The sequence below is a fragment of the Daphnia carinata genome, chromosome 8 (genome assembly GCF_022539665.2).
Source record: "Daphnia carinata strain CSIRO-1 chromosome 8, CSIRO_AGI_Dcar_HiC_V3, whole genome shotgun sequence".
NCBI classification, from domain to species: Eukaryota; Metazoa; Arthropoda; class Branchiopoda; order Diplostraca; family Daphniidae; genus Daphnia; species Daphnia carinata.
This window is the reverse complement of record NC_081338.1, coordinates 8,213,256-8,224,444: the sequence shown is the minus strand read 5'-3', so window position 1 is coordinate 8,224,444 and position 11,189 is coordinate 8,213,256. Positions and strand designations below refer to the sequence as shown.

Genomic DNA, 11,189 nt, shown 5'->3' with positions numbered 1-11,189 from the left:
AGCCAATATATTAGCTTTTTCTTTTTGGTCAGTGGTTAACTGATTCGTTATTGGGTTTCTAAGGGCTGAGGCACATAGATAAGGCGGAGATGCTCCTTTCATCCACGCTTTTGTAAATGCCCAAGTTTTGGTTGGTGAGCTTTTTGGGTCTAGGCTGTTAATGTGTTTGTTGAGAGCTTCTTTTTTTGCTTCGATGATAATTTTCTCTTTTTCGCTGTCCTTTTTCTTCCATGCTATTCTGTTGGATTCGCAGTTAATCCCACCTCTTCTTGGGTCACAAGCATTCCTTGCTCTACGAGCTAGGGCAACTGCCATTTTACATTTCTCATTCCACCAACTTCTTGCTGGTTTTGCTTTGCTATCTTTAGTAGTGCTTTTTAGCTTGATGTTGCAGTTTTGGTTTGCTGCCATAATGGCATTGTAGAAAATTTGGTATTTTTGGGAAGGGTTATCCGTTTCATAGAACTCGATTGAGTTTATAGTATTTCTTACACTTGCGTTTCATTTTTTCCTGTCTGCTTCTTTGAAGTTTCAGCTCGGTTCCAGTCCAGGTCATCCGGCGAGTTTTGTTGGTTTGGTTTTAAGGTTAATGTGTATAGGAAAGTGGTCGCTGCCAATGTATGATCCTCTTTTGATTTCCGTATTGGCTGCTAAATGTGGGGACATGAGTGCCAGGTCTATGGTTGTGCATTTAAATGTTCTGGGGCATTGTGTTGTACCGATATTTGAGGGTGTCGCTAACACAAGATTATTTTCTTTTTCTAGTAGGTTTGCAACTGCTTTTCCGCTACTGTTTGGGTGGATACAGTTGGACTCCCATTCATTATGCCTTACGTTGAAGTCGCCGCATATGATGTTGTTGCTGTCCGGTCTGTATAGTTGGGCTAGTTCATCTTCTTCGCATGGTTGGCCGTTTGGTATGTATATTGAGATTACTTCTATCATTTCCTTTTGATCATTTCTTTCAGTTGCTATCGATACCACTACTGTTTCTGTTGTTTGCAGGTCTGGTAACCGTTGTATTTTGAATTGGAGGGATTTATGGACTAGAATTGCCACGCCTCCTCCTGCGTGGTTCTGTCGGTTTTTATTTACCACGTAGTACTGTTTGAATTTAACCGTGAAAGCGTCTTTCCAGAAGGTTTCGGACAAGGTAACTATATGTGGTTTGTATGAGTGCTGGTGTGCTTTAAATTCAACTAAATTTGATTTTGTAAGGCTTCTTGCGTTGTATTGGATTAGGCTAAACATTTCCTTGTTAAGGTTTGCTATCCTGAGCTGCTTTTAGTTTTCTTGTTAGCTAGGTCAAGTCCATCGTTTTTTTACTTCTAGTTAATACCATTCTCGTATTTGATGTTGTTTGCTTCGGCCCGGTACACGTATTTGTTTTCCCGTTTGAAACATGTTCCTCTAATCGTTCTACTTTCATTTCTCCTGCTTCCAAATTTGGGAGGAGTTTGGTTAGTAGGAGACACAGCTTGTCGAGCTTTAAGTTGGATGCTAGCTGTCCGTTTTCCAGCGTACTAAGTGTATTTTCAACTTTGCTAACTGTCTAGTACAGCATTGCTACTTTTGTCTCTAGTACTTGTAGCTTAGAGAGTTCCGATCTGATTTGCTTGAGTTCTGTTTGCATAGCTTCTATTTTGCCATTCATGATTTCTGTTTCCGGATCAACCTCTGGTGTATGCGCATTTTCTCGCAGTACCTCACTGTAGGTATGTCGGTTTGTTTGCGTTTGCGAAGGATGTATCTCATCCTTTCTTGTTTTCTCTGTTGATTTCTCTCTCATTGCCTGTTTCTTCCTTTGTAACTTTGGGCAGCTTGACGAACTTGCTGGGTGTTCTCCATTGCAGTTTATGCAATGAGATGGAGCTGTGCAGTTTAATATGTCTTCGTGTTTATTCCCGGAATTGTTGCAGCGTACCTCGTCTTTACAGTTACTGGTATGTCCGAGTCGTTGGTACGTTTTTGTGCATCTTGGCGGACCTGGGATATATGGTCTAATTCCAAATACAATTCCATTTAGGAGGATCTCATTCGGAGCGCCGCCGTCAAATTCGATGGCTACTGTAGGTGTTGGTAATCTTCTTGAGTCTCTGTCGACTATGAATCGGTAAACCGAGTTCACTTTGTATCCATAGTTTTTAAGTGCGTAGAATATTTCCTCGTTTGTATCACCTGTGAGGACCTGATGAATGGGGACTCAGACGTATTTGCTGATTTGGGTAGCGTGCAGTTGACCATAATTGTTTCGTTTAGAGCATATTTTTCGTCTAAAAGTAGTATCTGCTGTTATTTAGTCATTGGTCTTATGAACAGGTCGCCTCCTGGAGATATAGTCACTCCGCCTTTTTGAAATACACCAATCTTTGATTCTAATTCTTGGATTATTTGTATTATTTCAATGGTCTTCATTTGTTTGAAAGATTTTCCATCTTCTCGTTTGATGAAAATTGGTGCTAGGTTGGATTCTGTGTTGTTCGACGCCACATGGGGTTTGGGGGCGTCGTTTCTGGGGACGGGTATTGTACTTTGTATTGTACTTTATGAAGGGGAGGGGTTGAATGGGATTCGCGCAATTTTTTTTCCCTTCTCTATTTCTTGTAGAGACACTTTCAACACGTCTGTATCGTAGCGTTTCTTCTCAAAAACCCTTCTGCACGACTCAATAACTGAATGGTACTTTATCCAAACACTCGATGACAGAGCCACCTATCGTCAAATTATTGGATTATTAAAATTTATGTTTTCAGTTTAGCTGACAAAGCCGTATACAACATGGTTATGCTGTGTGTTGCTGACTCTCGTGCAAAAGTAGCAACAGAGAGAGATGAGAGGGATGAGAGATGAGGGTGAAACGTAATGATGAACGAGGTGATATAAAGAAAACGAAAACTTCTTTATTTCATGGAAACGAAAGACCACACGCTTGATTTGAAGAGAGAAAAAACAGGGAGAAAAACTGTGTCGAGACTTTAAACAAAAACTGGACAAGAGAGACCAAAACAAGACAACTTGTCTGGGTGGCTTACAATACGAATACTCAATTACTACTACCCCTTTCCTATAGAAAGGGGTAAAAGGAAAACAAAAAATGGGCACCCGATACTAGGCAGGCCCGTGCCCCCTACAGCCCTGCCCGCGAGGGCAGCACCGTAGGTGACACTGTGCATAACAGACCTAGAGTCTCGCGATCATCATTCATACTACAAAGAAAATTAGCTTCCATAACAGGTTTTCCCTTTTTCACACGAACTCTGGAAAAATTTCAATATTGTTTTCATTGTTTCCCATTTGAATTACCTTGCCGCCCATATTTTTGTATCGAGTCACTAAACCAATGTACATTTCCGCCTAAAATGGTCAAATTAAGTTGCAGAAAATATTTTTTTTGCCTCTCCCCATACCAGCTGAAACTTTCTCCAAGTTGCTTGCTCAAGAAGCGCCGCGTGATGAGCCGGACTATGGTTTTTGGTTCATGGCATCACTCCTGATCAAATGATTGTTCTAAAAAATTTAATGCCAATCATTAGTACATGAATACGCTTTTTATAACGTTAAAGAACATATTAAGCATTTTTAACCCATAGCTTGTTGAGGTCATCGTATAGATTTTTCATCCTCCATTTTAATGACACATTGTTTTTCGACGAAAGTTTTGTCCTAGCAAAACTACGGTTGTCGAACGTTTCTTTCGCCTCCCTGATGCCCCTTCTTCTTCTTTCCCTTTCCGAATATGTTTTTAAAATTTTTTCCCATTTCTCTATCTTCTTTCATTCCGTTTTGCTTTTTCGTATTGTAACGAGCTGTGAACGTTTGCCACTTCGGCAAACGTGAAGAATGGGAAAGCTGGTCAACCCCCTTGTGCATCAAAATCAAACTGTGCTGCTATTGTCTATAACTGAATCCGGATTCATTCCCTATTTCATTAGAGGAATATCTCAACGTCAATTTAGCAGTGCTCTTTAGTTGCCCGGCCTGCCGCTGTTACGGCTTTCATTGAAAGGTACAGCATACTAGAGGCAGAAGCCGATCATGCTCCAGCAACAGACAGAGATTCTGATGACAGAAACGATGCCAACTTAAAAGATCTATGTGATGACTCCGTTTAGCATTAACCCGCAGTAGCCACCCAGCGGCCAAGGTAAACGGTAGTCATTGCAGGAGATCCCACCTAACACGGGAAGGCAGTCAGCTAAGGGCAAATACAAGTGTCACACGCAACTTCAACGTTTGTCTCACTTACCTCGCTACTATTCGGCTCCGCCCGCCATAGGTTATCACAATCTAGTTACAAAATTATGACGCCCTAAACAGAGTAATAAGGATATAGCTCACCGTGGAAATTCGGAGCTACCCTACTAACGACCTTCCATACCCTATGCTGAGCGAAGCTGTTTTAGTTAGGATCAACTTGAACAAGTGTTTTTGATTCATATGAAGTGTTGATTACTCTTTTCACTTCTAGTTTTTTCTCCATGTTGCGATCCCTGAACCCCTAAGCTTGAAGTAGTAGATTCGCACTGCAGTCATGAAAATAACTTTCGACCTAACTGTTACATTCACAACCGCTGATGATGTCCACGAAAACACTTCGCTGCATATTGGTAGCAACTGAGGATCCAATTTTCGAGAGATGGTGCATGATGACAGAGTTTAGGACAAATGGCGATGATTATGCACCGAACGGAACTACTTTAAAACGATATGTGTCCAATGATGAAATTGGATCCTGTGGATCTGATAGCCACATCTATCGTAGATAGTCGCGATCTGGCTCATCAATACCGATGTGATGAAAGGCTTTTTAGACATCGGCAATCAAGCCTATAGTGTTAACTAGGAATCAAATAAAAAGATGAACTTGGTCGGTGTGAAGAGGCACACCGGTGTGCATGCAATCATTGAAACCTACACCATTCCCACCTTTATTGGAGCAGTTGTAGACGATCCGGTTGGGAGTTGTTGAAGACCGTTTATTGACATAATGATACGGGCGTTAGTGGCACTCCTTTCGGAGTTGCTCTATTAAAACCTTCTCCATAAATTGACGATTGATCGAGAGCTCGGAAGAAGGGCAATAAGTTTAAGCGATGGTGGTGAAGGTTTTGTATTTGCCGTAGGCGTGAGTGGAGTATCAGAGGTGATCCTCCCGTTACACGATGTAACACACACACTGACTGAACAACTGTAACTGAAAATAATCGGAGACAGGACTCATTTGATTTATTGAGTATCCGGTTAGGCCAAAGATACCACAGATCCTCTTTCCGCAAAAGTTATTTGTTTTACGCTATGTTTGCGAAGTAACCAAACCCTACTACTGTCGTTGTTTCGCCGCATTTACCAGAAATCCTTAGCTAATCTTGTTTTTGGCCAGATGGAGAACTACGTGAGTTGATTTCATTACCGTTCAGATGCCTGTCTCATCCGTATTCCAAATTTGTGATGGAGCCATATCACGTTCCTCGTAGACTTGCACCATTTGGGTGAAGAAGCGATCAACGACAATCCTGTTAAAGGCCGATGCACGCGCTTGGCTGGTGGGTTCCGGTGCTCAGACTGAAAGCCCTTCGTAGTGTTTCAGGAACCCGGGAAACCAATCTTCACCTGCCATTCCATTAATTCGCCATTGCCCTGGAAATTTAGTGGCGTTGGATTCGGCATACTGAAAAGCAAGTTTCTGGACTTACACTGGAGTTAATCCATGATTTATCCGTGCACATTGCAGTAAATATTGCACTAGTTCTACCTCCGTTGAAACGCTTAAAAGTTATCGCAAATGTTCCATTCGCTAAAGTACTGGAGGTAAGGTTCCACCATGAAAACATTGCACTTTTTTCTTATACTCACTTAGCGTACTGCGCTTCACTTTAAATGCCTCCGCTGCTTGTCGCAGTGTCATTTGGCCACTTAATAGGGTAGACACGGCTTGCTTCAGTGTCTCCCCGTCAGGTCAGACAGAGTCGATTTTGCGCAAATAATGTCGCGTCTTTTCTTAATAAAGTCAAACATAAAACTGAAGGAATACCAATGTATCATGAATCGATCGGAAGGACGTCCTACGGACGTAATTAATTGGACGTCCTGGTAACGTCCATAGTTGGGAGTACTACGACGTCCTTAGTTGGACGTCTGCAGGATGGCAAATCCGTACGTTCAGTGAACGTAGGTATTGGAACATCCGGGGAATGACCGGATCTCGACAGCCAAAGGACGCAGGAAAATTTGTATTGGAAATAGCTTCCGATTAAAATAAATCCATAAATTGCTTGTAATTTAATTATATTTTATTTATTTTTGCAAAATACAAATAATTAAGCAAAAAATTACTCAAATTCTAAGCCCGGCGCGGTTTTGATGGCGTCAGCACGGGAGGAAGCCTATGCGAAGCTGATTCAATTAAATCTGGTCTCAATGTACCTATTAAATTTTCAAACATAAAGGCATAATTATGGAGGCAATGATGGTAAACAAAAATGAAGGGATGCATACCTTGTCCGAGAAGCCGATTATTCCAGGTGAATCATCAATCATAAAATTCAAACCCGTTTCTTTTTTGGGTGACTTATGACTCATGGGCGGACACAGGAGAAAAACACCATCACAGGGAACTCTCGCTTTAAGAAAAGTTGATGTACGTCATCTTGAAAATCCTTTACAGTGAGAACCAAAAACAAGCTGATACATCATTTTAACAAGTTTAAGCGAAACCGAATCAGGATCAATTAAAAAGGTAAGAGTAAAACATTTCACGAAATGGCGATATGATTGTTGTACAAGACTTAACTTAGCAAGCTGGTAGCAACTACGTAAAAGTAGGGTTGAGTAAAGCCCATTGCAAAACCATAAGTCAATATTTATTTTTGAGTTTCGATTAAATCCATTCCATCTAAAGTGAAGTGAACATGACAACAACGAAGGAATAACACCACTAAGACCGCACAAGTAGAGCGTAGAAATGCATGCTGCTGAAACAAAAAAAAAAAAAAAAAAGAAAAGCCGGTGGAAAAGGTGGAAAAAAGCTACCGTGTCTTCGGGACGATTGTACCCATCGAAATGTTGACCGTAGGCTTGGCCGTAGGCTTGGCCGTCTTCACCCAAAAGTTTCTCTTGTTCCCTAAGCTCCAGCTTTTGTGTGTAACAGAACGAAGATTGACAAAAGCGATAACAGAAATGACAACATAGAAAAAAAAAGAACATCGAAAAAGACGTGAAAGAAAGAAAAAAGAAGATTCTCGTAATAAAACAAGTGGATGACAGAAAGAAATCTACCGGACATTCTAAATAAATTCTTGTAGAGACAGAATGAAACCAAAAGCCACAGGCCGTCAAGCAATGTCTAACTACAGTTTTTTTAATAAGACAAAGAATGTAGACTAAATTGTTCTTCATTTGGAATCCAATAAGATCAAAGTATTGAAATGAGTTCAAGCTTACCGCCATCAATCTCTCGAGGGCAGCGAAGCGTTCTTCTTGGGCGGCCGCAGATTTATCAAACGCCTCGTGTTTCTTGATCAAATTTTCCGACTCATCAATGGTGTGCCATGATAAGAAAAGATTCCAAATGATTAACATCAATCCCAACCAATGACTGCCCCACATAGCACAATTCGGTCCCACGGACATTCGTGGTATATCCTATTTGGATAACGGTGACATCTTACGGACATCCGTGGAACTGCCCGACCTCCTGGTTGGATGTCCATCGGATGCCGACGGAATATTAGAAGACCTCCCGGGAATATGCCGATTGATATCCGAAGGACGTCCTGTTGGGCGGGAAAAGGACATGCTCTGAACATGTGAGAATTATGGAAATACCTTTGTTTAAGCATTCCTGGCTAAAGTAAAATATGAATAATAAATAATGTAACACAACGATGGAATTAGGGTGAGAAATTTCTTTGTATTGACATATACCGACATATAAGATACAACATGTAACTTTCAAGTTTGGAAGACAAATAAAAAACTGATCCATTTTAATAATCTACAGTAAGGGGCCTCAGTAGGAAGACTACGCAGCTGGACAGGAACAGAGCAGGCTGCTGGACAGGATCGAGAGAAGCACTTAGGCACTGAAAGTAATCCGGAACGGCACAGCACAAACAAAATTGGAAGACGGCAGTAGCCCACAGAGTAACAGAAGCACTAGTTCCTAACGAGAAAAGTTCCAAACGCGAAATTTACTTAATGTTACAAGAAAACTCCAGACGCAGCACATACACAGCACAGACAATAAACTGCACCATGAACAACTAAACGATGACTAGCTGAAATGCTGAATCAGCATGCGAAAATTGGAAAGTCGAAGCTACCATTGTTTATCATTTCAGTAGTCTTTCCGTAAACACCGGGGAATGGTTTCATCTCAAAAATCTTTTTATATAATAACTTTGATTATTGACGGAGTTTTTTACAAGGATATAGTTTAAACATTACAGTAAGTTTTTAAAGTCCATTTTAGATAATAATTGTGAATTATTTAAAAAACAACAAAATAATATGGCAAACATTGCGTTACCTCTCAATGCTAAATTTGAATTCAGTTGGCGATTGTTAAAGTAACGTCTGCTCGAGTGAGACATCAGAAGAATATTAGGCAAGTTTACATTTACTGTAGTTTATTTTGGTTAACGTTACATTTTTCTTATATTTAGATATCAGAGTTCGACTATTTATACTTAGAGATGAATGGGATTATTTACCACTGCTATCTTCCAAATGATTTTGTATATTTTGCTATTAAGGTTGTGGCTCCCCGAGCCAAAATGAGCCCAAAGTGAGGCAGAAATTTCAATTCTACACAATTGGTGACTCCAACAGACAGTTTCATTAACATGTACGTTTCAGCAACAACACTTAACATGTTCTTCTTTAAGGTATCGATGGGGTTCTTGGCCGTAAATGGTTACCTAATCTTCCCCATTTTAACACAAACAACTTTTGACGTTTTAGCAAATGTTTTTAAAGACAATTTGCTACCTGTTCCTTTATCATTCTGAAGGAGACACTTTTCTGTGTGGATTGGGAGATAAAAGGAGTCAGGAATTTTGGCACTTCGAGCAATTGCCGAATGTATTTACTTTTATCATTATTAAGATTGGTTTATTGGTAACGGCATTATCTACCTTTGTAGGATGAACGAGGAGATAAGGTATTTTAATCTAGTTTTGACACAAATCAGATGAATAATGTTGGGAATTGTAATTATTTAATTAAAAAATAATTGAAAATTAAAATTATTATTGTAACGTATGTTGAAAATTGAGTAACATTTGATGAGATAAATATATTGCAATGTACAATGTATTATGTAATGTGTTTAACATTTTGTCATTTCATTCGCCATGGTCTAATTTTTAACCAAATAATTTTTTTCAACGACAGTTCAATTATATAACATCATTTTTACGTATGGTGATCTTTAACAAAGCTTTTTCATGTTGAATCAAAACCTAAGAGGTCTTTTCGAAAACGATTTAAAAGTTTTAAATCGTTTTCGATTAAAGTTACGATTAAAGTCGTTAAAGTAGTTTTAAATTAAAACATGGTTCAAATTCTCTTTTTTTAACAACGTTTATTTAGAAAAAAGAAAAAATATTTGAAACTCTTCTTTGCTGTTGTAGGGATGTCCTCAGGATCTTGTTTTGGCACCTCCACCGGGCTTCAAATTCTAATAGCCGACGGACATCCATGGAACAACCCCATATGGCGCAGGATATCTAACGGATGTTCGGATCACAGTCGGACATCCGACGGCAGAGATGTGCTATGTGGGTGATGCTGACGTTCTTACTCCCAATTCGTGACTCATCAGGTAGGATTCTTGCGCCATCAACCATCCTACTGCCACGGCTGCATCTCGGGCGAATTGGTAGACTTCCAAAACTAGAATAACAAATGCAAAAAAATAAGTTTCGGACATAAATTTGCAAACTAATGTTCAGACGTACTGAGCTGGAGGTGTTCCCAACGTTCCTCCTATCGGTGCAGCATGGAATTGCGTTGGTTGGCGAGGGTTACCAGTTTCTCTTTGATCTGAGATATGGACAACATAAAACCTTTCATGGCAATCCATAAACATTAAAAGTGTGACAGTCATGAACCTCGTTAGTGGCATAATGTCCTCTAGACAAGAGTTCTTTGCCTAGAGCAATACATGCTGAAAAATTGTCTCTTCTAGCATCGATTTTGTTAAATATATAAACCTTATCAGTGTATTGGATTTTGGCCAATCAAATCCGCAAAAACAAAGAAATCCGAAGCAAATCCAATTTTTTGCGGATTTGCATTGGATCTTTAAATCATTCAAGACAGCAAAAGTTCTCGAGTAACATAACCTAAACTAACCTAAGCTAACTTTAACTAACCTAAGCAGTAAAATCCAATTTAATCCACATCCACAAATGATGTGATTTGAATTTGATTGGATTTGATGATTTGGTTTGTTAAAATCCAATACACTGAACCTTATACCAGTGAATAGTCTTACAGGGTATGCAGTAGTAGTGCACTTTATTGATGACAAGTTACCAGAGCACCAAACGATGTACATAACCCGTAAGATCCCAGAGAACCAGGAACCAGATACAACGGGACTTCCACGCGACATTACATACACTCACACAAAGTTGACTGCTGTTTATCTAAACCCACAAAGTCACCGCAAAGCATGATTTCGGCAACCACTTTTTGCTTGTCACCAACACCTCCCCTCAAACAAATGGTCCATTAGTTAATTCAATGACTCCTATCAGACTTCGTAATCTCTGGAACCGGGGAACTGCCAAAGCTTTTGTAAGTAGATCCGCAAGTTGATTTTCCGTGCCTACGAACTGGACATCAATTACGTGGTTATTTTGTTGTTCTCTTACGAAGTTGTACTTCACATCAATATGTTTGGTACGTTGGTGGAACTCTGGATTTCGGACCAATCTGATGGCGGATTGATTGTCACTCATCAGTGGGACGGTTTCTTGTGCTGTTTCACAAAACTCCGAGTAGAGCCGCGACAGCCAGGTTGCCTCCTTTGCCGCTTCACAGGCTGCAATAAATTCAGCTTCAGTTGTTGAGAGGGCCGTACATGTTTTACGTCGGCTTGACCATACAATCGGCCCTCCGTTCAGTAAGAATAGATAGCCAGTTGTCGATCGCCGTCTGTCGGTGTCGCCAGCGTAATCTGC

The 11,189-nt window shown here is 40.1% G+C and overlaps 1 long non-coding RNA gene across 1 annotated transcript; it reads right to left on the bottom strand.

Annotated features, from left to right (window-relative positions):
• Positions 1-9,802: 9,802 nt before the first annotated feature.
• Positions 9,803-10,198, bottom strand: LOC130698383 (uncharacterized). The gene is made up of 3 exons (XR_009003282.2): positions 10,113-10,198; positions 9,960-10,044; positions 9,803-9,894 (listed from the first exon to the last, which is right to left on the bottom strand). It is a non-coding gene; the product is annotated as an uncharacterized LOC130698383 (long non-coding RNA).
• Between the last annotated feature and the right edge of the window lie 991 nt (positions 10,199-11,189).